The 4,992-nt window shown below is 49.4% G+C and overlaps 1 long non-coding RNA gene across 1 annotated transcript; it reads right to left on the bottom strand.

The window, feature by feature from the left end:
- Positions 1 to 3,569: 3,569 nt before the first annotated feature.
- Positions 3,570 to 4,786, bottom strand: LOC115647680. Its single transcript, XR_003999384.1, has 2 exons — positions 4,749 to 4,786; positions 3,570 to 3,625 (listed from the first exon to the last, which is right to left on the bottom strand). It is a non-coding gene; the product is annotated as an uncharacterized LOC115647680 (long non-coding RNA).
- Between the last annotated feature and the right edge of the window lie 206 nt (positions 4,787 to 4,992).

Below are 4,992 nucleotides of genomic sequence, written 5' to 3'. Positions count from 1 at the left end.
TTCTAATTTCACTTTAATAACCTTTTACTTAAAGCCTAGAATAACATCTAGGCTTTTAACATCATTACAAAAGAACTAAAATGGATTCAGGCCCAGTTTTTACTTTTTTCTTTTTATAGAACAATCTCATTTTAGTGTGGCACCTTATTCAATCCTATATACAGGTTTTTCAAAACAAACCAACTTGTATATCAATCACAGATAGTTTTAAGTCACTAAAAAAGGAAAGCAAATTATCCATGTAGTTTTAAAATATATAATTTGGAAAATTATAATTTTCTTATCTTTAACAAAGAGAAAAAAAGAGTAAATGAATTTCTTTTTTGCAGGTGTCTCATTAAAAACAAGTTTCAGCCTTTGAAACAATGCTTTAATAAATCAGAATAGTTTTAACTCACTACTAATTCACGTTTTGTATGCTTAAGCTTCTGTTAATTGAAAATTACAGTTTGTTTCTCTTTTCAGAGCTATTAACTAATGAGCTATTCACTAATTTCAAGTCTTTGTTTAAATATACCCTTTTCAGTTCTACCATAACATAGGCCCAGTCTACACTAGAAAAGGTTTGCCTGTATAGTTATGTCTATATCATATTATGCACTCAAGGTTCCTATAGCTGCATCGGTCCCAGCAGATTTGAGAGACAAGATGGGTGAGGTAATATCTTTTATTGGACCAACTTCAGTTGGCGAGAGAGACAAGCTTTTGAACCACACAGAGCTCTTAGTCAGATCTGGAAAAGGTACTCCCAGGCCATGTCTACTTACCTCGGTATAACTTACGTCACTCAGGAGTGTGAATAAGCCACCCCTGAGTGACATAAGTTACACCGACCTAGGCTCCAGTGTGAACAGCGCTATGTCGGCAGGAGATCTGCCAACATATCTCCTACCTCTTGTGGGGTTGGATTTATTATGCTGATGGAAGAACTCTCTCCTGTCGGCATAGAGCATCTTCATCAGACATGCTACAGTGGCTCAGCTGCATCAGTGCAGCTGCAGTGATGTAGAACTTCTAGTGTGGACCAGCGCCCAATCACAGCAAAATGCAAGTTGGAACAGATTGTTTAGTATAAACAGATATCACGTATTGTAAGGGACCACTTAAGATAGAGTGGCCCATTAACTTCTGAGGGTGAAGGACAAAAAGAGGGGGTTAGAGGGTTACAGATATGTGGGTCCCTTACAATATGTGCTAACTACTTATGCTAAACAATCTGTTCCACCTTGCATTTAGCTGTGATGCTGGGAGCACCTTTCCCAGACCTGAAGAACAGTTCTGTGTGGCTCACAAACTTGTCTCTCTCACCAGCTGAAGTTGGTCCAATAAAAGATATTACCTGAGGGGTTGTCTACACTTACAGTTTTGCAGCGCTGGTAGTTACAGCTGTGTTCGTACAGCTGTGTAGGGCCAGCGCTGCAGTGTGGCCACACTGACAGCTACCAGCGCTGCAGTGTGGCCACATTTACAGCACTTGCAGCACTGTTGGGAGTGGTGCATTGTGGGCAGCTATCCCACAGAGCACCTCGTCCCATTTTGACGCTGTGGCTTGTGGGAAGGGGAAGGAAGTGTGCGGGTCTTTCCGCTTCCTGTTCCAATGCCATGTGGTGCTTTGCAACACATTCCGAGCAGTTTGGCAGCATTGTAAGTCTGCAGCGCGATTTATGAGATTTCTGTTACAAATGGAGCCTGAGCTGCTGAGGACCTTGCTGATGAATGTTGCCAGCACATCACGCATGGCAGTGGAGCTATTCCTTCAGCTGCAAAGTGACAGTGAGGAGTCAGACGATGATATTGAAACGCCTGACGCTGAAGACACTCAATTGCTTGTGGCAGTAACAGACGTGCTCAGCACCGTGGAACGGCGCCTTTGGGCTCGGGAAACCAGCACTCAGTGGTGGGATCACATCGTCCTGCAAGCCTGGGATGACGAGCAGTGGCTGCAGAACTTTCGGATGAGAAAAGCCACTTTCATGGCACTGTGTGCTGAGCTCGCCCCTACCCTGCGGTGCAGGGACACGAGATTGAGAGCTGCCCTGCCAGTGGAGAAGCGGGTGGCTATTGCAATCTGGAAGCTGGCAACTCCAGACAGCTACAGATCGGTGGCGAACCAGTTTGGAGTGGGAAAGTCCACTGTTGGAATGGTGCTGATGCAAGTTTGCAGGGCCATTAATCGCACCCTGCTAAGAAGAACTGTGACTCTGGGGAACGTGCAGGACATTGTGGATGGCTTTGCAGAAATGGGTTTCCCTAACTGTGGAGGGGCAGTAGATGGGATGCATATTCCTATTCTGTCACCACCCCACCTGGCATCAGAGTATGTTAATCGCAAGGGGTATTTCTCCATGGTTCTGCAAGCGCTTGTGGATCACCGTGGGCGTTTCACTGACATTTACTCAGGATGGCCTGGAAAGGTGCACGATGCATGCATCTTTCGTTACAGTTCCCTGTTCAGGAGGCTGAGGGCCGGGACTTTTTTCCCAGACCGCAAGATCACAGTAGGTGACATCGAAATGCGCACTGTGATCCTTGGAGACCCCGCTTACCCCTTAATGCCATGGCTCATGAAACCGTATACAGGGAAGCTTGACAGGAGCAAAGAATGGTTCAACAACAGGCTGAGCCGGTGCAGAATGACTGTGGAGTGTGCGTTTGGCCGTTTGAAAGCCCGCTGGAGGTGTCTTTATGGGAAGCTAGATTTGGGGGAAAGCAGCATCTCCGCTGTTATATCCGCGTGCTGTACCCTCCATAATATTTGTGAAGGGAAGGGTGAAAGATTCAGTGAGGAATGGACCTCCGAGGTTCGACGCCTAGAGGTTGAATTTGCACAGCCAGAGAGCAGGGCTAATAGGGAGGCCCAGGAAAGGGCTTCAAGGATTAGGGATGCTTTAAGGGAGCAATTTGATGCTGAGAGCCAACAGTAATGTTTGGTGCCATTGCTGTGCTATGTTCTACCTTGGGGTACAGTATTTACCACTTCCTGCAATAATAAAACGTATTGTAAAAGCCATAAAATCCTTTATTCAAAGTACAGTACATAAAAGGCAAGGTGGATTAGGGTGGTGGACGGTACATTCAGAGGTTTGAATATGTCCTGTTTTGATTACTGTTCAATGTCTGCTGCACTTCAGGATTACTATGCTGCAGGGTAATGGGGGTGGAGTGCACAGGGTAAGAATTATAGTTTTCAGGGCTGGTAGGTGATCGTACAGGTGTTGGGGCAGCTGGGTGTAATAAGGAACTGGCTGCTGGAGAAAGGTGTTTGGTGCAAACACTGGGGAACAAGAAAGAGAGCTTTGGGAGGGGTGTGGGTTACCACGGTACAGATCTGCCTGCATGGCTACCATAGACTCGAAAGACTCAGTTTGGCGAGCCAGGAGGCTTATCATCTGCTTTGTGGTTTTTTTGAGAGTCAATTCCTTTTTCCTGCTTTCTGTTTTCCTCCACTCATTCATTTTCTCTCTGGATTCATACATTTTCTCTCTCCATTCCTGCGTCTTCCTACTTTCTCTGTTGTAGTGATTCATAACTGATTTGATCAATTCTTCTTTTGACTTTTGGGGTTTTTCTCTCAAGTTCTGCAAACGACGTGAGACCGGTGATCCGGCTGCATTACTCAAGGTCACTGAAAAAAACATAGATAGAAACATGTAATACACAGAGGCTACATTGTTTATTATCACACAGTGAAGGAGTTTTTAGACTTTTTGTAGCATCCTTCCCACATACCTCACATAACACAGAGAGGCCAGGGACGCGAAGGCATGGCGAGCAATGGGGTAAGTGTTTCTGCCCCGACTGCACCTGGGAGGGGGAATTGACCGATGGGTCACTGGGGTTTATCAGCTCTGGGTACAGGAGGTAGCTGGTGTCCTGCACAGGGGACAGTAATGAACAGGAAGGTGGCGAGCTGCTGGCCGGGGGGGCGGTCCGCTTAACTGCTGGCCTGCTGGTGAAGGGGGGGGGGAAAGCACAGCTGTGCTGGCTGCCTGCTGGGAAGGGTGGGGAAAAACCGGAGGGCTCCGCGGGGCTGGCTGCCTGCTGGGAGGGGGGGGAGGAGGACCGGAGGGCTCTGCGGGGCTGGCTGCCTGCTGGGAAGGGGTTGGGGAGACCGGAGGGCTCCGCGGGGCTGGCTGCCTGCTGGGAAGGGGTTAGGGAGACCGGAGGGCTCCGCAGGGCTGGCTGCCTGCTGCGAGGGGGGGGAGGAGGAGCGGAGGGCTCCGCGGGGCTGGCTGCCTGCTGGGAAGGGGTTGGGGAGACCGGAGGGCTCCGCGGGGCTGGCTGCCTGCTGGGAGGAGGGGGAGAAGACCGGAGCGCACCGCGTGGCTGGGGGGGGGACGCGAATCTGGCACCCTGCACTCAAGTATCCCTAAATTCTCAACAGGGTTTCCTACTGCCAGATATATCACTGCTGCGTGTTACCTGGGAAGAGAGGGAGGGTCTTCTACAGCAATGTGTATTTCGCCCTGGCCCCTATGCAGCTTGCCTCTGTGCAGCCATGGTCCCCCCAGCCCTCGCTGCACAGTGGATCGGACGAGTTAGCCTGACCGGGACAAGGAACACGGTGGCTCTCCCGATAAACTTGAGAAAGCACATTGCCCATGCTCTGGCTACAACTTTTCAAGAGATTACAGAGGCAGATTACAGAGACGTGATAGAGCAAATCAATGGGCTATTCCACATTTAGGCATGCATGCAGGCAGCCATAACCCAAACCCTCCTCTCCCAAAACATAAAAATCTGCTTACCCCGAGCACGCTCCTCAGTTTCTTCCTCACCAGTAACTTCCAGCTGCTGCGACTGGCTAGCCTCCTCCTGGCTTGAGAAGAGCTCCTGGCTGCATGCCTCCTGGGACTCTGGGGTGTCTCCCTCCACGCCAGTAGCCTCACTGTCGGCTTCCTCTACACCCTCCCCCACTTCTCCCTGCTCTGAACTCTCCATCGTGGTCCTCGGATTGGCAGTGGGGTCACACCCAAGTATGGCATCCAGCTC

Source organism: Gopherus evgoodei, chromosome 3, assembly GCF_007399415.2.
Source record: "Gopherus evgoodei ecotype Sinaloan lineage chromosome 3, rGopEvg1_v1.p, whole genome shotgun sequence".
NCBI classification, from domain to species: Eukaryota; Metazoa; Chordata; order Testudines; family Testudinidae; genus Gopherus; species Gopherus evgoodei.
The sequence above is the reverse complement of the archived record's forward strand: the minus strand, read 5'-3'. Positions and strand labels throughout refer to the sequence as shown.